At 35.4% G+C, this 24197-nt stretch overlaps 1 long non-coding RNA gene across 1 annotated transcript; it reads right to left on the bottom strand.

The window, feature by feature from the left end:
• Positions 1-13071: 13071 nt before the first annotated feature.
• LOC131837994 (uncharacterized) lies at positions 13072-14608 on the bottom strand. The gene is made up of 2 exons (XR_009356400.1): positions 13948-14608; positions 13072-13853 (listed from the first exon to the last, which is right to left on the bottom strand). It is a non-coding gene; the product is annotated as an uncharacterized LOC131837994 (long non-coding RNA).
• Between the last annotated feature and the right edge of the window lie 9589 nt (positions 14609-24197).

Here is a 24197-nt window from a genome sequence, read left to right as displayed (position 1 = left end):
CTTTGTGGTTATCAGTACAAAGAGCTAAGTAAAGATACTGGCAACATAGAGAGACTTATAAAAGAAACTCCTGTCAATACAAGAAAAATGTTTAAAATATGACATAATTTTAACAAAGCATGCTTAAAAGAAAGTTACATAGAAAGAAAAAATTCAATAACTTACATTAATACAAAAACAAAATATTTTGAGACAAAAGGTCTCAACAGCTGTGTGTCTCTTTTAGTTCTACAGGAAATTATACCTCTTCATATGAAAAACAAGGAGAAGAACCAAATTCCTCAATAAAAATATAGAATTACTATATTTAGACAATTTAATGTTCTTAATGAACTATGAATATAGATACAGATACCCAGAAAGAATGCCATATGGGGTGGGTAGAGTAGCTGAGACATAAACATAGAAAAGGAAAATTAACAGACATTGGAAGACCAACTTAAATATCCAATTTGGATATGTTAAAATCAACATAGCATGTTTTACTTAGGAATTGGCAGATGGGTCTACCCTTACTAATCACCCTGAAGATTCATTTCTCAGATAATAGGAAGTTCTCTTGCATGTGTGTGTTCGTTTGTTTTCCCAAGAGAAAGAATGGATAGGTGAAGCTAATAATGATACGTTGGTGCCTTATTTGAGAAGATGGAGAAATAATTTTAAATACACATTTTCAGATTAACTTACCAGAGCATTTATAGGAACATAATGATTGAAAGCTTTAAAAAAGATGTCAACAAACCAGTTTTCCCCAATATTCCTAGAAATTCAGCAAGATTTATTGCACGTCAATACTGTGACGAAAACTGTGCACCAGAGGTAGAAAACCAGTGAACCATAGTTCACAGAATTATGTTTTACGTTATTTTTTCTAATATTTATTATTTGGAAAAAGTCAAAAAGCATAAAGAAAATATAAAATCATATATAAAAGCATAAAGAAAATATTAAAAACATGGTTAATATTTTGATATGTTTCCTATTAGAAATTATGTTTTTACATATAAATATATGTAGGTAAATTTTAAATACTGATATATAATTTTTATAAACTACTGTGCAACTTATTTAACTACCTATGATGCCAGGTTTTTAAAATTTATTATTACTCAATATACTTTTAAAAACATGACTTTCAGAATATGTGCAATATTCCATTGTGGTTATACACAATTCATCAAATCTGCTCATATAATGGATATTAGGTTACTTCCAACCTAAATATTTGTTTTGTGTATTTTTGATATTTGTGTAGTGATAAACATCCTGAAGCAAAAATGTACTGGTCATTTATCTTGCAGCATACATCTGTACTTTCAGAGTTCCTACTCTCATGGAGGGGAAAAGTTATAAATAATTACATTTAAAAAAAAGAGGTATAAACAGTTATTGGCATACGGCAAATTCTAGAAGACAAACAGTGCAAGTCATTGGTCTACATTTCATGTCATTATTTACTCTCTCTGAGGATTTCATTCTTTTCTCCTCTCTCTACCAGAATGGTGGGAACAGAAAGCTTAAGTTCATTTTCAACACTAAATTTACCCACAGAACTTTCTAAAGACACAAATGGGAGGTATGAGAGAATCCAGGGCTACCATGACATGGCAATCTAGGCATTAACTCTCCTAAGGCTGACTTCAAGCAGTTAGCCCAATTAACACAATATTATCATCACTCCTGACACCGTTTTTCAATTGGCTCTGCACTAGGCAAAGAATAAGGGGGACTATGGATGTATCATCTAAAATCCTAATAATTTGTATCTGATACAAATTATGTGGTCTGAGAAGAACTGGTATTTGGTTGGATGTGGGAGATAAGGGACAGAGAACCAGAATAACCCCAGATACTAGAAGAAGATCCCTACAAAAGAAGGGATAGAGTGGGTAAACAGTAGGATTTGGGGTTTTGAGCTTCAGGCACCTGTGGGGGTTCCTAATGGAAAAGTCAAGTAAGAAGTTATAAGAAGAGTTACAGCTTCATTATGTGAGATACCAAAAGTTCATTTCAGAGTATATCATAAATTGATCATAAATCAATACGAAAAGAAAGTCAATTTGTAGATCAGAGGCAATACAACATAATCATAAATAGCAATAGTTCATTACATAAAAAGACTATCACATCCCAGAAGAAAAATTTCAGGAATCGAAAATATTGAAGTAATCTCATTAATTTGAAAATCTGTAAAATATGAGAAATAGCAGCAATATAATAATGCACTGGTATCTTTATTTCTTTAAAATGAAAGAATGACAATCTGTCACATTTCCTTTTTTTCCTCTTCTGTCTTAATCTCAACAGCATTAATGAAACATGATTAACTAGAAAATGTTGGTGGCTTGGAGGCCTAACTTAAATCTTACCAAGATATGCAAAGGAAATGTTCTAGATTAAAATTTAATGTGTAAACTCTCACAGTGGGAACTATACCAGCTTTTAAAGAAAAATTTATGACTCAAAAGCAAGCAGGAAAGTACCTAGCAGATAAGTGAAAGTATTAGCTACTGAGATAAAACACAGCTTCCAAGAGGAGTGTACTTGTCCTGGGTGACAATCTTCCTTATTGTTTTTCTCTTAATAGATATGTGTACATTTATAGCACTTTGTCATTTTGCTAGTTCACTAAAAGTTACACACAATATGCCACATAAACGGACATAATATATGCCACCCCAGGCTTCTGTAAATTTTCAAACCTTAAAGACCAGTTTGCAATTTCACTGTGCTGACAAACTTGTATTCTCTACAAACAGGATAAATAAAACCTGCATGATTTTAAAGGAAAGAGAAATCACATCCGATGGGAGCACGGAAGATTTCAAACAGAAAGTTGAACTTGAGCTAGACCATCATGAATTTTGACAGATGAGGGTGTGGCAGAAAGAAAAGGGTTAGAAACGTAGATGTTTCTCAAAGCATATTAAATATTCTAAAATTTTGTAATAGGATGTTTTAAATATTTTTTTTCTCTCATTGCTACTTTAAGTCAGCCTGACCTCCTGAGAGCCTGAAACCCAAATGAAAATAAACCCTGTTCCATTAACTTGCTCATATTCTCACCTTTTTTTCCTGTCTGGCTCTGACTCAGCCCTGGCTCTAAATTGAAATCATATATTTTACTTTTTGGATTTGGATGTCTATACTCAGTCTCCCTACCTTTGGTTATTAATTCTCCTTAATAATTTTTTGACATATACCCAACCCTATGACACTTTCCACTCTAAACTGTTTCTCACATGATGATTCTTCTTTGTTTTGGCCTTTTGGGACCCACTCCCAGTGCCAGGATTGGTTGGCACCCAGGGCAGCCTAATGTGAATCCACATGAGCAAAGCTTTGGATGTCAATCATGGAAGTTACTTTTGTTTTATTGGCGTAGAGTTGCTCATAGTATGTTCTTATAATAGTTTGTATTTCTTTGGTGTTAGTTGTGATCTCTCCTCTTTCATTCATGATTTTATTTATTTGGGTCCTTTCTCTTTTCTTTTTGATAAGTCGGGCCAGGGGTTTATCAATTTTATTAATTCTTTCAAAGAACCAGCTCCTAGTTTTGTTGATTTGTTCTATTGCTTTTTTGGTTTCTATTTCATTGATTTCTGCTCTGATCTTTATGATTTCTCTTCTCCTGCTGGGCTTAGGGTTTCTTTCTTGTTCTTTCTCCAGCTCCTTTAGGTGTAGGGTTAGGTTGTGTACCTGAGACCTTTCTTGTTTCTTGACAAAGGCTTGTACTGCTATATATTTTCCTCTCAGGACTGCCTTTGTTGTGTCCCACAGATTTTGAACCATTGTATTTTCATTATCATTTGTTTCCATGATTTTTTTCAATTCTTCTTTAATTTCCCGGTTGACCCATTCATTCTTTAGAAGGATGCTGTTTAGTCTCCATGTATTTGGGTTCTTTCCAAACTTCCTCTTGTGGTTGAGTTCTAGCTTTAGAGCATTGTGGTCTGAAAATATGCAGGGAATGATCCCAATCTTTTGATACCGGTTGAGTCCTGATTTAGGACCGAGGATGTGATCTATTCTGGAGAATGTTCCATGTGCACTAGAGAAGAATGTGTATTCTGTTGCTTTCAGATGAAATGTTCTGAATATATCTGTGATGTCCATCTGGTCCAGTGTGTCGTTTAAGGCCTTTTTTTCCTTGCTGATCTTTTGCTTGGATGATCTGTCCATTTCAGTGAGGGGAGTGTTAAAGTCCCCTACTATTATTGTATTATTGTTGATGTGTTTCTTTGATTTTGTTATTAATTGGTTTATATAGTTGGCTGCTCCCACGTTGGAGGCATAGATATTTAAAATTGTTAGATCTTCTTGTTGGACAGACCCTTTGAGTATGATATAGTGTCCCTCCTCATCTCTTATTATACTCTTTGGCTTAAAATCTAATTGATCTGATATAAGGATTGCCACTCCTGCTTTCTTCTGATGTCCATTAGCATGGTAAATTCTTTTCCACCCCCTCACGTTAAATCTGGAGGTGTCTTCAGGCTTAAAATGAGTTTCTTGGAGGCAACATATAGATGGGTTTTGTTTTTTTTTCCATTCTGATACCCTGTGTCTTTTGATTGGGGCATTTAGCCCATTAACATTCAGGGTAACTATTGAGAGATATGAATTTAGTGCCTTTGTATTGCCTGTAAGGTGTATATGGTCTCTGTTCCTTTCTGATCTACTACTTGTAGGCTCTCTCTTGCTTAGAGGACCCCTTTCAATATTTCCTGTAGAGCTGGTTTGGTGTTTGCAAATTCTTTCAGTTTTTGTTTGTCCTGGAAGCTTTTAATCTCTCCTTCTATTTTCAATGATAGCCTAGCTGGATATAGTATTCTTGGCTGCATGTTTTTCTCGTTTAGTGCTCTGAAAATATCATGCCAGCTCTTTCTGGCCTGCCAGGTTTCTGTGGATAAGTCAGCTGCCAATCTAAAATTTTACCATTGTATGTTACATACTTCTTTTCCCAGGCTGCTTTCAGAATTTTCTCTTTGTCACTAAGACTTGTAAATTTTACTATTAGGTGACAGGGTGTGGGCCTATTCTTATTGATTTTGAGAGGCGTTCTCTGAACCTCCTGAATTTTGATGCTCGTTGCCTTTGCCATATTGGGGAAATTCTCCCCAATAATTCTCTCCAGTATACCTTCTGCTCCCCTCTCTTTCTTCTTCTTCTGGAATCCCAATTATTCTAATGTTGTTTCCTCTTATGGTGTCACTTATCTCTCGAATTCTCCCCTCGTGGTCCAGTAGCTGTTTGTCCCTCTTTTGCTCAGCTTCTTTATTCTCTGTCATTTGGTCTTCTATATCGCTAATTCTTTCTTCTGCCTCATTTATCCTAGCAGTGAGAGCCTCCATTTTTGATTGCACCTCATTAATAGCTTTTTTGATTTCAACTTGGTTAGATTTTACTTCTTTTATTTCTCCAGAAAGGGCTTTTACATCTCTCGAAAGGGTTTCTCTCATATCTTCCATGCCTTTTTCGAGCCCGGCTAGGTCCTTGAGAATTGTCATTCTGAACTCTAGATCTGACATATTACCAATGTCTGTACTGATTAGGTCCCTAGCCTTCTGTACTGCCTCTTGTTCTTTTTTTTTGTGGTGAATTTTTCCGCCTTGTCATTTTGTCCAGATAAGAGTATATGAAGGAGCAAGTAAAATACTAAAAGGATGGCAACAACCCCAGGAAAATATGCTTTAACCAAATCAGAAGAGAAGAAAGGAAGAAAGAAAAAAAAAGTAAAAAAAAAGAAAGGAAAAAAATTTTTAAAAAAAGAAAACCAATGAAGAAAAATATAAAAAAGAAAGAATATATATATTAGATAAACTAGTTTAATAACGTTAAAAAAGAAAAGGGTAAAAGTTAAAAAAAAATTTTACCAGAAGGCATGAAAAAAAACAAAAAATGAAAAAGAAAAAAAATTAAATTAACTGCAAGACTAAAAAAAATCACAGGGAGAAAGCCATGAGTTCGTGCTTTGCTTTCTCCTCCTCTGGAATTCTGCTGTACTCCTTGGTATTGAAACCACACTCCTTGGTAGGTGAACTTGGTCTTGGCTGGATTTCTTGTGGATCTTCTGGGGGAGGGGCCTGGTGTAGTGATTCTCAAGTGTCTTTGTTCCAGGCAGAACTTACCGCCCTTACCAGGGACCGGGCTGAGTAATCCGCTCAGGTTTGCTTCAGGAGCTTTTGTTCCCTGAGCGCTTTCCGTAGAGTTCCAGAGGACGGGAATACAAATGGCGGCATCCTGGTCTCCGGCCCAGAGGAGCTGAGAGCCCAGGGCCCCACTCCTCAGTGCGCCCTCAGAGAACAGCACCCAGTTACTCCCGTCTGCCTGACCTCCGGCCGCGCTCTGAGCTCACCAAGCCTGCGACCGTTCAAGGTAACACCGAGCTGTGAGATTACTGTCGGCTCTGTCTCTGTAGCCGGCTTTCCCGTTCCAATACCCGCAAGCTCTGCGACACTCAGAAACCCCCGATCCTTCTGTGACCCTGCGGGACCTGAGGCCACGCTGACCCCGCATGGGTTTGCCCCGGTTTAGCCTCTGGAGCGATGTCCCTCAGCGGAACAGACTTTTAAAAGTCCTGATTTTGTGCTCCATTGCTCCGCCGCTTGCCGGGAGCCGGCCCCTCCCCCCGGAGTCTATCTTCCCGTTGCTTTGGATTCACGTCTCCGCCAGCCCTACCTTTCAGAAAGTGGTTGTTTTTCTGTTTCCAGAATTGCTGTTCTTCTTCTCTTCGATCTGCCGATGGATTTTCAGGTGTTTGCAATCTTTAGATAAGCTATCTAGCTGCTCTCCTGCTAGCTGAAGTAGTCTCAGCCTGCTACTTCTCCGCCATCTTGACTCCTCCCCCCCGTAAATACCTTTTTTGATGGTGAAAAAACATATCCACTTCAGCAGTATGGTGTTCTATAACCTTAAAAGTCCCACTGTGTGGCTCCTATATAGCCACTTCCTCCTTTTTTCCTAATCCCCAGAAACTAATGATCTGTTTTCTATTCCTATAGCTGTCTTTTTCCAGAATGCCATATAAGGGAATCATACAGGTGTAGCCTTTTGGGGGTCTAGTTTCTCTCAGAAAAATGAAGGAAGTATTTTAAATGCACTTTTTCTAAGGCTCAGAGGATATAGAGGTATCACAGAAGTCCCAACAGGAGGTAAAGACAGATACAAAATGAATAGCACTTCGAGTCTTCCACTTTGGCTTGATTAGAATAAATATGCTTTTATCTGCTATCTATAGACTCCCAAATGCCATTTTGTTTTCAAAATTTCTCTACTGGTTTGAGAGAGTGTTTTATAAACCCTGATAATTCTGAATTAAGGTAATATTAAGGCAATATTAGTAATAATAGACAGTTTGGAACAATTGGGAAGAAATTAAAGAAGATGAATAGAAAAAACATGGACTATTGTTTGTGTTGAATAAGTACACTAAGAAAAATCCCAGGTTTTTGGGTTAAAGATTAGATATATGTAGAAATCTCAAAAAAACATATTCAGGAGAAACATCTTCTCTTCTTCAGGAGAAGAAAAGATCTGGAAGAAAAGCTAAATTCTGTTTGAGAATTTTCTAAGTGAAAGGTCTAGACTAATCCTTTGAAGCTCAGCAATTAAATCTGGAATTTATTGATTTGGAAGCTACCAGCTCATAAACATTAATAAAGTGTATAGATATGGATGAGTTATCAGAAAAAGAGTATAAAAAAAGAGAAAATAATAAAAGCACAGGATGTTATGTAAAACACTCATATTTATTAAGTAAAATAGGAAAAGACCTCAAGTAGACAAGAGGTCTATATAGAAGAAAATCCAGGAAAGAATGATATCATAGACTTTGAGAAAATGGGGCCTTTTAAAGATTTGGGTGCTCCACAATGTCGAAGATCAAAAAAGAAGTAGTAAAAGACACCAACAGAAAAAGATAAATGTGCCCTCTACCGTTGGCTCTTAACTGCTGGTGATGACAAAAATTTCAGTGTGTCAAAGCTGAAGTAGATAGCGGTTGGTTAGTAACAAAAGAAAATAAAAGCATATTAGAAAGAGTGGGTATAGTCTATTCTCTCTAAAAGTTTGAGAGAGAAGAGAAAAAGAAAGGAGAGAAAAAATGTGATTTGGGGTATTTATAGGGTTGGTAGGCTGCATTAAAGTTCCACTTTAAAACATTTAGAACAACTTGGGTTTTTTTTTTTTTTTTTTTTTCTGAGTGTTTTAAAAATAATTGCTATCATTTATTTCTCAAAACTTCTCTGTTTGGTAAGTGTTCCTAAATGTGTTTTAGTTAAATTTTAGTTCAGCATTACATAAGAGATAAATAAGAGATAAATAGAATTCCATTACAATTAGTAGCAGATCTCTAGAATTTCTGGAGTCAGATAAGTTAAAAGAAAAAGCATTTAAGAAATGTCAAAAGTTAAGACGAACCATGAGAGATTGTGGACTCTGAGGAACTAACTGAGGGTTTTGGAGGGGGGTGGCAGGGTGGGTGAGCCTGGTGGTAGGTATTGTGGAGGGCATGTATTGCATAGAGCACTGGGTGTGGTGCATAAACAATGTATTCTGGAACACTGAAAATAAATTGAAAAAAAAAGTATATTTTGTAAAATGTCAAAAGTTAGAACTGTTTCACTAGTCCTCCTCAACATCCTGAGTATTAAAGATAAAAAATTATAAGTGTGTTGGATAAGAGTTTCTTGGATGAGCCAGTTGTCATCTCAAAATAAAAATCAACTAAAACCAAAAATAAAGTTCTGAGCTCTGAAACTTTTGGAGTCAGAAAAAAAATAAAACAAGACAAACCAATGATAAAACTAAGTATGATTGACATGATAAATTTAACCATGTTGGATTTAAGGAGAAAAAATATTTATAATTTATTGACAACAAACTAAACAATGGGATAGGAGGGAGAAAAAAATTTGGTTATAAATTATTCTAATTAGAGCTCTGACACCAAATACATGTAGACAATAGAGACATTTAGCTCTACCACTTAGGAACTGGAAATTTAATCTACTGGAGCCTTCACAAGATTGTAATAATGACTGCAACATACCATATGGAATTCTTGTGGGATTAAATGACAGAATAAGATGATGCCATGACATCAAGTTCTGGAACAAAGTAAATCCTCAACAAAATGTTGTTGATGATGATTATATTTCCTCAGTCCAGTTTCCTAATATAAGACAATGGGGAAAAAGCAAACCTAGGAATTCTAGAGCTCCTTTCCAATTTTATATCATTTTCTACCTGGAAGAGTTGTATCAGTGAAATCACTTGCATTGAATTTTCTTACATTTTTAGTATATCTTTAGATCTCAAATGCCACTATTCAAGCATACCACACCTGTTTTATAAAATATAAAATTAATGGTCAGTTATCTCTAGAAAGAAAAAAAAAAATGCTGTGGCAAGAATCTCATTTTCTTCCATAAGTAAGAGAACAAGTATGATTGGAAAACATCTGTAAACTATTTTAAAAAAAAGAAAGAAAGAAAATCAGAAATTACCACTTTTCAAGGGTTTTAACTTTATTTGGCACACTTATTTGGATTCACAAATTTGAGTAATTTACCCATATGGTCAAAGTTAAAATTTGTTTTGACTCTTTTTGACCTATTCTCTGGGGTTTTTAGAGTAATTTTTCCAAAAAATCTGATAGGAAACGATTGTTTTGGAGAATGGCCTTTTGAAATCTTGACTTTAAAAAAAAAAAAAAATCCTGATGAAAACATTATAAATCCCTGAGTTTCAAAACATTACTTCAATGGTATACTTGCTTTCAAAAACACCTGAAAATACTAATTTTAATTATGTATTAAGAAAAAAAAATCAACTGGAAAAATGACCCAGGAAAACCAACAAAATGTGGAAAGTTGTCTCAAACAAACCGAGAACAAAAAAAATTTTAATATAAACCAAACACAGATTCAAAGATGGTAAACAATAAACAGATGATACACCACAGCTTTTGTCTTGAGGATTTTAAACATACCCTTCCTTAACTGGGATATAGCATAAGGTGTATTGACAAAGATTATTTAATTTCTTAGAAAATATTCAAAGAAACATGCAAATTTTTGTGTTTCCTCTTCTAATTTGAAGAACTCTCCAGAGGAAAGCAGTCTGAGAAAGTTACTTTTATTTGGAAAATTTTTAATTATTCTAGTACTATTATTCTTATTTTGAAAGTCAAAAATTAAAAAAAACACAAAAAAGTAAAAAGTCATAATTTTTACCATGAAACAGTTTCCTTTTGTATGATTTATAAAATTATGCTTTATCTTTTTTAAAGAGTTGGGTGAATGTTTCTCCATGGTAGCATTTCTAATTTTCTAATTTTTATGTCAGGGAGAACATATTAATTTATAATTAAAGTTTATTTGTAAGTAACTAAAGTTTATTTGTAAGTAACTGAATAACATAAATATCTCATTAAGCAAGGTATACAAGCATTAGCAAATGTAAAAAAAAATTCACCTTACATGAAAACATTTGTTTAAGTTACACAGAAGATTTTCTCTAATTGAGAAAAGACTGCCACTAGAGTAACTTACTGACATTGGCTAGATTATATAAATCTTTGGAAATATTTATATGTCAAATAAATGGTGATGTGATTTGTATATTCTTCACTTTGTTTATACCCCAACACTTTCAAATAAATATTTATTTATGTAGTTTCTTCTGTTTCTCACTTCATTTAAGTTTTTGCTCAAATATAATCTTCTCAGAAATGTTTTCCCAAATCATTATATTTAAAATAGCCCCATTATCTTACCTTATTTTTGTCTATAGCACTTATTACTAATACTTTAATTATACATATCTTTGTGTGCTTATATTTTTTCCTCTCTTAAATATAAGTTCCATGAGAGTAGGTACTTTATTTTATTTATTAGTGTATCCCAGACTATATTAAAGTGAATGGAATACAAATGTGCCCAATAAAAAAATATGTGACTAAACGAATGAATTATTGTTTGTCTTCCCTAGTAGAGATTGTTGTTGAGGGACAGAATATCTCCCTCTAGCAGAATACTGTGTTTGCATATGGTTGGCTTATAGTAGAGAACTAATGAATTTTATTTTAATTCTATAAAAATCCTTGGAGTGTTCAAGTAGATAATGTGCCATTTGTGGAAAAATTTAGAGTTCTCACTTTCTAAAACATATCACCCACTTAATTTTGGCATGCTGCATAACATAATGTAACACCCAAAATTTTTCCAAGGTTATATACACTGGTTTTCCAAATGATGACTTACTATAAGCAAAACTATACATATTGCTACTTCTTAGAACCTAATTTTCCTCTAAATCCTCCTTGGTGGGATTATCTATATCTCATCCCTACTCACCCCAACACCCCCACCTCAGGAAGGTTGTATAATGTCTCATGACCCAATGTGATTACCAAATTTACTCTCCCCCTTACAGTTTCTGTCTTGCATTATAAATCTGATCGGTTCCTTAGCTTACATTTATCTCTCTCAAAATTGAAAGGTTAACTAGTTAGAGGTTAATAAAGTTCCCTTTCATGTCTTACTCTCTATGATGTATATATTGCTTAGAGATTCTAATTAGCATATCAGAGGGATAATACACTTCTAAATACTTTTACAAAAAACTGTTTCTAAAAATAATTTTAACTTTAAAACAGAAGTAATTCAATCATAAATTAGAACTGTAAATATACCTTGCTAGTAAGAGGCAATGTTTATTGACCTTCTGACACTCTAAACAATTATTTAGTCATCAGAGCAAAGCTAAATTAGAACTGGTGTTTCTTATAACTGGATTCACTCTCCTAATAATTTTTATTTGTCTAAATTATAACATTATACACACACACACACACACACACACATATAGAGAGAGAGTAGTATATAAAATTATATATACTACTCTTAATATCTCTTCCAAACTGAGATCTAATTATTATTATGTGTACTTTATTCCCCATACTATCATATTTATTCTGTCCATTGTTAATTGATAGAGAAAATACTGAAAGTGTTTTCTCTTACATCTAGTATTGCCTGTTAATTGTAAAAAGTATAGAGATTTAGGAAATTAGCTATTCAACTACTGGTAACATTACATTTCCTTCTAGTCATAAAATTATAAAAGGCCAAGATAAATATAAATAAATATATAATATAAATTTATATATACATATAAACATATAACATAATATATTAGTACATTTAATTATATACTATATTATATTAATATATTTTTATGTTTATGTATAGTAAATATATATGTATACATGTATTTCCTTCTAGTTATACAATTATAAAAAACAAAGATGATTATATCATACACATATAACTGAAGTACTAACTATATCATCTGTATTATAAGCTTTTAAACAATATCTATCATACTTTGTTTCTTTTTGCATTTAACATTAAAATCAATATTTTCTCACATCATCAAAGTTTATTTTCTAATAGTTTTTATTTCCTAAGTTTTATTTCTATTTTTATTTCTGACAGTTTTTATTAGTTTTTTTTCAGGCATCTGCTACTGCCTAACAAGAAACTCAAAGCTTATGGCTTAAAATAACTATTTTATTATATCTCATTATTCTGTGGTTGACCAGGCTCATCTAGGCAGTTCTGATTTACTACATCGTGTTGTCTGGGGATGCAGTGATCTGGGGGATCATTTGAGTTGGAATTTGTCCAAATGAGCTCACTCACATGACTGACAGTTGATGTGTAAGTCAGGCACTGTAGCTTCTCCATGGGGCTTGGGTTTCTCTCAGCATGGTGGCTTTGTTCTGACAGAATTTCCCTATAATGATCATTCCAAGAAAGAGGAAACAGAAACTGATATTCCTTTTAACAGCTAGACCTGGAATTAGCACAAGATTGCCTCCATTGCATTCCATGTGATAAACTGTCACAGGACTTTAATTAAGGGGAGGTAAAATAAACTCCACCCCTCAATGGAGAGAATGAGAAATTTGGGTCCATATTTGATTTACGAGAATAGCTGCATAATTTCTATTTGTAGAGACACCATAATTTAGTCAAAGTTAAAAATAATCTGCTAAAAGCAACCAACAAAAGGAGAACTTTTAATATAATTAAGGCTAAGCCACATCTGTAAAACTTTTCTTTGGGTCTAGCCTGTTTGGAATTCACTTGGCTTGTTGAATTTGAAGGTTATGGTTTTTGTTGTTTTGTTTTGTTTTGTTTTGTTTTCCAAATTTGAGACATTTTCAGCCACTACTTCAGATACTTTCCAGCCCCATACTATTTCTGCTCTCCTTCTGGACTCCAATTTTAGATTTTTTATTATAGTCCTTCAGGTTCCTGGGTCTTGTTCTTTTTCAGTCTATTTTTTCACTTTTGTTTGGATTGGATAATTTGTATTGTAGTGTCTTCAAGTTTATGTATTCTTTCCTCTGTCTACTTCTTTCTGATATTGGGCCAATCCATCAAGTTTTTCATTTCAGTTGTTATATTTTCAGTTTTAAAATTTCTACTTGGTATCTTCTATTTTTTTCTTGAGATTTTACAATTTTTCATGTTTCAAGCCTGTTCATAATGCTCACTGAAGTATTTTTATAATGCTGCTTTGAAATCTTTATCAGTTAATCTCCACATAGGTATCTTCTCGGGGTTATCATCTATTATCTTTCCCAATACAAGTTGAGATTTCCTGGTTTTTGCATTGGGAGATGCTTTTCCCTCTTCTAGGCAGAGCAGTGCCCTCAGTGGAGAATGTGAAATACCATTTCTGCTTAGGTGTAACAAGGTTTCCTCCCTTAGGATATCAAATAGGTTGAGCAAGCAGCTGAGCAACCAAGACTCTCATAGCCACATGTCAGAAGAGGTCTGCTAAAACAGAGATTTCAGTAAGGTTTAGAGTTTCCTAACACAATACACAATACACGCAGGATAAAAAAAAAAAAAATCACAAGCTTCTTACATGACTTCCACTGATACTGCAGATAGAGGGCTCCTTATACTAGATCATGGTGAATGTTCTGGCTTCCTGCTTTGTCTCCTCTGACACTGGTGGGGAAAAAGGAAAGTACATACTATGGTTAGATGGCAATAGAAATCCAGGATCCTCATGTTGCTTCCACTGAAACCATGGGGCGTAATGCCTGCTACCAGACAGAAGTGAAAGTCCCAGCTCCCTACTCAACCTTCTCTGCTACCACCCTCGTGAAGAAGTTGAGAGTCTTCATTACACTCAGGTAAGCATAGAGATCTATACCCCACTTCTGGATTTTGCTGACTGGGGTGAAAACAGAGCAGTGTTGTGTTTTATTTTAAAGATTTTATTTATTTATTTGACAGAGAGAGAGAACATAAGCAGGGGGAGTGGGAGAGGGAGAAGCAGGCTTCCCATGGAGCAGGGAGCCCAGTGAGGGGCTCTTTCCCAGGATCCTGAGATCATGACCTCAGCCACAGGCAGATGCTTAATGACTGAGCCACACAGGTGTCCCTGGAGCAGTGTTTTGTTTCATTTTCTGTGGTGTTTGTGTGAAGTAGGGTGGTTAGTGTCTAAAGGTTTTCTGTTTTGCTAGGTTTCCCCTTTCCTGTTCCTTTGGCTAGAGAGAGTAGGAGATTGTTGTACTTAATTGTATTTAGCAAGAGAAATGGAGGCAAGTATGCCTACTTGATCCAGAACTGGGTTTTTAAAATATGATTATTTTCACTTCATATGTCATGAACGTTTTCAAATGTTGTTAAACTCATCTAGAAGTTGTTACACAAACCTCTCAAACATCCCTTCTAACAGCAAAGATCTATACTAACCTATAAGAGAAATATCTCTAGATGGTGAAATTGCATGTGATTTTTATTTTATCTCTTTTTTTTTCTTGTTTTTAATGTCTAGATGCCCTTGTGAACGTATATGGCTTTTGTGGCAGGATATTACTAGGTAATTATTCATAGTAAAGAAGTATTTTTCTAAATAAGGTCACCATTGCATGTACCAGTAAGAATAAAAAGCATACTATTTATAGAAGCAAATCGTAGGAATTCATAGTCCAGAAGACTTGACAGAGAAAAAAAAAAAATAGCAGTGCCATGTTCTTTAAGTAGCACTAGATTTTGTAAAAGTTAAATGCTTAATTCCTATCTTATAATTCAGTAGTACTTAAAGCATATCCCTGTGTGTTCTTTCTCTTCCTCTACCCCCTTCCGCCCACCTAGGTATTGCACAGAAAAACATTTCAGTGTTTTTATTTTTTTCCTTCTTCTCTGTTTTTACATCGAAAGATCAGTTAAGAATATCCTTAATAATCTAGCTGAGAAACAGATGGCTATACAAAAATAACAAAGTTTGCCAAAATGATGGCAAAAGTGCCATATTTCTCTGAACATAGTCACTAAGCAATAGGAATAAAAGTCAAGGTTTTTATGCCCCTTTCATCAGAACTGAAGAGGAAGATAAAATAACACCATCAGAATTAATTGAAAGAATACTTTCCTTGTTTATTTAACTTTGGTTAATTAAACTAAAGCCTTAACTATGAATACTTCAATCTCTAGCTCTATGATAGTCATTGAAAATCTGCAAGGCTGTTTTCTTTTCCTCTGTGCTAGACAAAATAGGACTTCTTAAACTGCTTTATCTTTTGGCTTTCTCATTTGGAAAATAAGGAATTACATCCTTATGTTTTCCAAACTTGAAATTATTTCATCTCCAGAGATGAGAAGTGGCAATGACTGTGCCTTCCTGGGAGGTTTGAGCCTTTGCCCTTCCCTCTGCACATACCCCTCACAATATGCCCCACACAGCGTAACTGGGCATCCTTTGTTGGTTGTTAGTAAGCTGAAGTTTTCTTCCCCCTAAGTAATAAACTAGTTCAGTAAGCATTTGATTGAAGAGAAGGTTTTCAATTTACTAAAATATTATTTTAATACCAGTATTAAGTTTAATAAATCTCCAAAGGAAAACTGGACCCCATTCTTCTGTTTTGCTCAGAATACTTCCAAATATGCAGGTAAGACAGCTAGAGGCATCAAAAAGAGAGATTTTTCAATTTCTAAATCAGATTCGAACTGGCAGGAACTTCTGGAGTCAGGAGAACTGTCTTTTAGTAAATGATTAGGAATTATAAACTTAAATGTTATGTTTTTTAAAAGCACTGTTGTGCCTTTTTGTCCATGTTAATGACTTCCAAATCTCTAAGCTCTCTTCATTCATCCATTCCTACAGTCAGCAGACAATGTATTAAATACTAACATTATATTAACTACTAAAATATGAAAGTAAGACATCCTCATTATGTTCATGAATCTTAAAATTTCTTCATTTATATTGGACTATGTCTTCAGAGAAGATCAATTAGTAACTTAGTTTGTCTATTCCTTAATGAAGACAGCCCTGAAATATGCTAATTGATTTACAAAGCCTTTTTAAACAAGTACTAGTAAAATATAGAGATGAGAGTCATTTAGCTTGTCCTAAGAAGGTATTTCCTACATTTAGAGTATTGTCAATGAATACAAACAATGTATTCATTGTCTATAAAAATGATCTGGGGAGGGTGGAGGTGGAAGAAGAGAGAATCTATGTAGACATGCTGACAAAAGATCATTTCTTTGAGATCCTGTATTACATTTCAGTTCCTCTATTGAACTAATTGCCTTTGTTAATGAAGTTTCTAAGATATTAAAGCTCCATTCCAGCAATGCATCTGTACTCTATTGGATGGCTTGCCACTAAGATGGTTGAGCTATATGACACTAGTTACACTTCATGTATGTACATTATTCCTTGCTAGGGTTCCATTCCCAAATCTCTGCTATAATGAATTTGGCTGGAAAAGTAATAAACATAAAAAATGTTTCTCACTTTTAAATCTATTTCTTAAAGTTAGTACACAGCTAGTCTATCTCCCATTGGTCCCTTTTCCCTTGGTTCTATGTGCGCTCCAAAAGACCATCCAGTGCTGAGGTCCTCTCAGGCTATTTTATACTCCTATAAGAAGTATAGTTCTCAATCACAGAGGCTTCCTCCAAGAAAAAATTGCCAATCCAATCATAACATTCTACTAGGGAAGATAAATCCAGAGGAAAGGAAATTCTGGTTCCCTTTTCTTCCCATAAAAATCTCCATCCCAGTATGGTGCCTTTGTTATGTATCCATGAAGCATACACTTCATATCTTTAGGCACTGTCCAAAGCAAGAGTAATTAGAGTGTGGGAAATAATTTTTACTAAAAAGAATAAGATTACGAGAAATGCAGTGTTTGAGAAAATCTTAGTCATGGCAATGTTGAACCATGCAGAGGAAAAAGAGAGGAAAGACAGAACCTAATTGAAAAATATTGAGAGGCAATAAAAAGTAGCTCTCACTACAGGAAATTTGGGAAGAGTCAAGATGGTGGAGGAGTAGCAGGCTGAGACGACATCAGGTCGCAGGAGTTCAGTTAGATATTTATCAAACCATTCAGAACACCTACAAACCCAACAGGAGATTGAAGAGAAGAAGAGCAGCAATTCTAAAAACAGAAAATTGATCACTTTCTGAAAGGTAAGACCTGTGGAGAAGTGACTCCAAAGCGATGGGAAGATAGACTATGGGGGAAGGGGCCGGCTCTCAGCAAGTGGCAGAGCAATGGAGCACAAAATCAGAACTTTTAAAAGTCTGCTCCACTGAAGGACATCACTCCAGAGGCTAAGCAGGGGTGGAGCCCTGGCTGGGACAGCATGGTCTAATGTCTTGTTGGGTCACAGAAGGATTGGGGGTATCTGAGTGTAGCAGAGCTCACAGGTATTAGAGCGGGGAAGCCGGCTAAAGAGACAGGACCAAGGAGTGAACTCTCAGCTTGGGGGTTACCTTAAACTCTGATCTGTGGCACAATCAGACCACTGCTTTTTGAGCAGGGACCCCACAAGTGGCAGATCCGGGGAGAGCCACCAGAAGACCAGAGTGAAAAGAATCTGCTGGGTTTGGAGACTCCAAACAGGGCTGTGTGCCAGAGACAGGCCAGGTGAACTAGGAGCATAGCAAGAAACCAGGGAGATGGGAGGATTGAGTGCACACTGAGGAGTGGGGCTCTGAGCTCTCAGCTACCCTGGGCTGGAGATTGGGAGGCCACCATTTTCCTTCCCATCCTCCAGAGCTCTATGGAAGGCATTCTGGGAAAAAAAGCTCCCGAGTGAACCTGAGGAGATTACTTAGCACAGTCCCTGGCAAGGGTGGTGCAATTCTGCCAAAGGCAAAGACACTTGAGAATCACTATAACAAGCCCCTCCCCCAGAAGATCAGCAAGAACATCCAGCCAAGACAAGCTCACTGATCAAGGAGAACAGTGGAATTCCAAAGGAGGGGAAAGCAAAGCATGGGATTCATGGCTTTCTCCCCATGATTCATTAGTCTTGCAAAGGTAATTAAGTTTTTTAATTTTATTTTTTTTATTCTAATTTCTTATTCTAATTTTTTTAACTTTTACTCTTTCCTCCTTTAACATTTTTTAACTAGTTTACCTTAACTAGTTTATCTTTTTAACTAGTTTATCTTAACAATACCTTTCTTAAAAAAAATCTTTTTGAAACTTCATTATTATAGTCATATTTTACCCTTCATTGTATCTAATTTTATTTAATATATATATATAGGGTTTTTTGTCATATTTTACCCTTCATTGTATCTAATTTTATTATATATATATATATATATATATATATATATATATATATATAGTTTTTTGTCTAAAAAATTTTGGGATACAACTTCTTCTAATACATTGTAATATAACCTAAATCTAGCACAGGGATTTGTTCTAGTCTCCAGCCTGAGAAAATTCTTTCCACTTTCTTTTTCATTCTTTTCCCAACCAACATATCAACTCCTTTTTCAGAAATTTTTTAAAATTTTCATCTTTACAGTCATATTCCATCCCTTCATCATGTTTACCCTTATTTGTGTGTGTGTGTGTGTGTGTGTGTGTGTGTGTATAATTTTTCTTTAAAATTTTGGGAGGTAGTTTCTTCTAAGAGGACAAAATACACCCAAAGTCAAGTGGGTGGCTCTGTTCTATTACCAGTTTGATATAAATATAAATATAAATATATAATATAAAAAATTTTTTTAAACTTTTTTTATAACCCCCTTTTTCTCCCCACTATTTGGGGTCTCTTCTGATTTGGTTAACGCACATTTTCCTGGGGCATTTGCCACCCTTTTAGTATTTTATTCTCTCATTCATATATTCTTATCTGGATAAAATGACAAGGCAGAAAAACTCACCACAAAAAAAAAGGAACAAGAGGCAGTACCGAAGGCTAGAGACCTAATCAATATGGGCATTGGTAATAAGTCAGATTTAGAGTTCAGAATGATGATTCTCAAGGTGTTATCTGCACTCAAAAAAGGCATGGAAGTTATTAGAGCAACTCTGGAGAAAAAGAAGTTCTTTCTGGATATATTCAGAGCACTAAATGAGAGAAACATGCAGCCAAGAATATTATATCCATCTAGGCTATCACTGAAAATAGAAAGAGAGATAAAAAGCTTCCAGGTCAAACAAAAACTAAAAGAATTTGTAAATACCAAACCAGCTTTACGGGAAATATTGAAAGGGGTCCTCTAAGCAAAGAGAGAGTCTAAAAGTAGTAGACCAGAAAGGAACAGAGAAAATATATAATAACAGTCACCTTACAGGCAATACAATGGCACTAAATTCATATCTCTCAATAGTTACTCTGAATGTAAATGGGATAAATGGCCCAATCAAAAGACACAGGGTATCAGAATGGATAAAAAGCAAAATCCATCAATATGCTGTCTATAAGAAACTCATTTTGACCTAAATCACCTCCAGATTTAAAGTGAGGGGGTGGAAAACAATTTACCCAAAAGAAAGCTGAGGTGGCAATTCTTATATCATATCAATAAGATTTTAAGCCAAAGTCTATAATAAGAGATGATGAGGAGATGATGAAGGACTTATGTTTAAAAAGAGAGAGAGAGAGAGAGATGAGGAAGGACACTATATCATACTCAAAGGTCTGTCCAACAAGAAGATCTAACAATTTTAAATACCTATGCCCCTAACTTGGGAGCAGACAAGTATATAAACCAATTAATAACAAAATCAAAGAAACACATTGACAATAATACAATAATAGTAGGGGACGTTAACACCCCACTCACTGAAATGGACAGATCATCCAAGCAAGAGATTAACAAGGAAATAAAGGCCTTAAATTACACACTGGACCAGAAGGAAATCACAGATATATTCAGAACATTCCATCCCAAAGCAACAGTACACATTTTTCTTTAGTGCACATGGAACATTCTCCAGAATAGATCACATCCTGAGTCACAAATCAGGTCTCAACCACTACCAAAAGATTGGAATAATTCCCTGTGTATTTTCACACCACAATGCTCTGAAGCTAGAACTCAATCACAAGAGGAAATTTGGAGAGAATCCAAATACATGGAGACTAAAGAGCATCCTACTAAAGAATGAATGAGTCAACCAGAAAATTAAAGAAGAACTAAAAAAATTCATGGAAGCAAATGCTAATGAAAACACAATTGTTCAAAATATGTGGGACACAGCAAAGGCAGTCCTGAGAGGAAAATTTATAGCAGTACAAGCCTTTCTCAAGAAAGAAGAAAGGGCTCAAATACACAACCTAACCCTACACCAAAAGGAGCTGGAGAAAGAACAGCAAAGAAAGAATAAATCCAGTGGGAGAAGAGAAATAATAAAGATCAGAGCAAAAATCAATAAAATAGAAACAAAAAAACCCCAATAGAATAAATCAACAAAACTAAGAGCTGTTTCTTTGAAAGAATTAATAATATTGGGGCACCTGGGTGTCTCAGTGGGTTAAAGCCTCTGTGTTTAGCTCAGGTCATGATCCCAGGGCCCTGGAACTGAGCCCCACATCAGGCTCTCTGCTGAGCAGGGAGCCTGCTTCCTCTTCTCTCTGACTGCTTCTCAGCCTACTTGTGAACTCTGTCAAATAAATAAATAAAATCTTTAAAAAAAAAGAATTAATAAGATTGATAAACCCTTGGCCAGACTTATCAAAATGAAAAGAGAAAGGGCCCAAATAAATAAAATCGTGAATAAAAGAGGAGAGATCACAACCAACTCCAAAGAAATACAAACAATTATAAGAACATATTATGAGCAACTATATGCCAGCAAATTTGACAATCTTGAAGAAATGGAAACATTCCTAGAGACATATAAACTACCAACACTGAACGAGGAAGAAACAGAAAACCTGAACAGACCCATAAACAGTAAGGAGATTGAATCACTCATCAAAAATCTCCAATCAAACAAGAGCCCAGGGCCAGACAGGTCCCAGAGGAATTCTACCAAACATTTAAAGAAGAATTAATTCCTATTCTCCTAAAACTATTCCAAAAAATAGAAATAGAAGGAAAACTTCCAAACTCATTTTAGGAGACTGGCATTACCTTGATCCCCAAACCAAAGACCCCATCAAAAAAGAGAATTACAGACCAATATCCTTGATGAACACAGATGTGAAAATTCTCACCAAAATACTAGCCAATAGGATCCAACAGTACATTAAAAGGATTATTCATCACGTCCAAGTGGGATTTATTCCAGGGCTGCAAGGTTGGTTCAACATCCTCAAATCAATGAATGTGATACAATACATAAATAAAAGAAAGAATAAGAACCATATGATACTCTCAATAGATGCTGAAAAAGCATTTGACAAAGTACAGCATCCTTTCTTGATCAAAACTCTGCAAAGTGTAGGGATAGAGGGTACATACTTCAGTATCATCAAAGCCATCTATGAAAAACCCACAGCAAATATCATTCTCAATGGAGGAAAACTGAGAGCTTTTCCACTAAGGTCAGGAACACGGCAAGGATGTGCATTATCACCACTGCTATTCAACATAGTACTAGAAGTCCTAGCCTCAGCAATCAGACAACAAAAAGAAATTAAAGGCATCCAAATCATCAAAGAAGAAGTTAAACTCTCACTCTTTGCAGATTATATGATCCTTTATGTGGAAAGCCCAAAAGATTCCACTCCAAATCTGCTAGAACTTTTATAGGAATTCAGTAGTGTCAGAATATAAAATCAATGCACAGAAATCAGTTGCATATCTATACACTAACAAGACAGAAGAAAGAGAAATTAAGGAGTCAATCTCGTTTACAATTGCACCCAAAACCATAAGATACCTAGGAATAAATCTAACCAAAGAAGCAAAGAATCTATACTCAGAACACTATTAAGTGAGTATTAAGTACTCATGAGTATTAAGTACTCATGAACGAAATTGAGGAAAACACAAAGAAATGGAAAAATGTTCCATGCTCATGGATGGGAAGAACTAATATTGTGAAAATGTCTATGCTACCTAAAGCTATCTACATGTTTAAAGCAATCCCTACCAAAATACCATCCTTTTTTTTTTTCAAAGAAATGGAACAAATAATCCCAAAATTTATATGTAACCAGAAAAGACCTCGAATAGCCAGAGGAATATTGAAAAAGAAAGCCAAAGTTGGTGGCACCACAATTCCAGACTTCAAGCTCTATTACAAAGCTGTAATCATCAAGACAGTATGGTGCTGGCACAGAAACAGACACATAGATCAATGGAACAGGATAGAGAGCCCAGAAATTGACCCTCAACTCTATGGTCAACTAATCTTCAACAAAGCAGGAAAGAATGTCCAATGGAAAAAAGAGTCTCTTCAACAAATGGTGTTGGGAAAATTGGACAGCCACATGCAGAAAAATGAAACTGGACCATTTCTTTACACCACACACAAAAATAGACTCCAGGGGTGCCTGGGTTGCTCAGTGGGTTAAAGCCTCTGCCTTTGGCTCAGGTCATGATCCCAGGGTCCTGGGATCAAGCTCCGCATCGGGCTCTCTGCTCAGCAGGGAGCCTGCTTCCTTTCCTCTGTGTGTTTGTGTGCCTCTCTGCCTACTTATGATCTCTGTCTGTCAAATAAATAAATAAAATCTTTTAAAAAAAAGACTCCAAATGGAAGAAGGACCTCAATGTGAGAAAGGAATCCATCAAAATCCTTGAGGAGAACACAGGCAGCAACCTCTTTGACCTCAGCTGCAGCAACTTCTTCCTAGAAACATCGCCAAAGGTAAGAGAAGCAAGAGCAAAAATGAACTACTGGGACTTTATCAAGATCAAAAGATTTTACACAGCAAAGGAAACAGTCAACAAAACCAAAAGACAACTGACAGAATGGGAGAAGATATTTGCAAATGACATATCAGATAAAGGGCTAGTATCCAAAGTCTATAGAGAACATATTAAACTCAACACCCAAAGAACAAATAATCCAATCAAGAAATGGGAAAGGGACTTGAACAGACATTTCTGCAAAGAAGACATCCAGATGGCCAACAGACACATGAAAAAGTGCTCCACATCATTCGACATCAGGGAAATACAAGTCAAAGCCACAATAAGACACCACCTCACACCAGTCAGAATAGCTAAAATTAATAAGTCAGAGAATGACAGATGTTGGTGAAGAAGCAGGAAAGGGGAACCCTCCTACACTGTTGGAGGGAATGCAAGCTGGTGCAGCCACTCTGTAAAACAGTATGGAGGTTCCTCAAAAATTTGAAAATAGAGCTACCCTATGACCCAGCAATTGCACTACTGGGTATTTTCCCTAAAGATACAGATGTAGTGATCCAAAGGGGCACGTGCACCCGAATGATTATAGCAGCAATGTCCACAATAGTCAAACTATGGAAGGAACCTAGATGTCCATCAACAGATGAATGGATAAAGAAGATGTGGTATATATACACAATGGAATACTGAGCAGCCGTCAAAAGAAATGAAAGCTTGCCTTTTGCAACGATGTGGGTGGAAATAGAATTGAAATAATTCAATCAGAGAAAGACAATTATCATATGATCTCCCTGATATGAAGAATTTGAGAGGCAATGGGGGAGATTGGGCGGTAGGGAAGGAAAAAATGAAACAAGATGGAATCAGGAGGGAAACAAACCATAAGAGACTCTTAATCTCACAAAATAAACTGAGGGCTGCTAGGAGGAGGGGGTAGGGAGACGTGGTTGGGTTATGGACATTGGGGAGTGTATGTGCTATGGTGAGTGCTGTGAAGTGTGTAAACCTGAAGATTCACAGACATGTACCTCTGGGGCTAATAATACATTATATGTTAATAAAAATTAAAAAAAATT

This window comes from Mustela lutreola, chromosome 8, assembly GCF_030435805.1.
Source record: "Mustela lutreola isolate mMusLut2 chromosome 8, mMusLut2.pri, whole genome shotgun sequence".
NCBI classification, from domain to species: domain Eukaryota; kingdom Metazoa; phylum Chordata; class Mammalia; order Carnivora; family Mustelidae; genus Mustela; species Mustela lutreola.
Note: the sequence above shows the minus strand (reverse complement) of the source record. Positions and strands in the feature narration are given on the sequence as shown.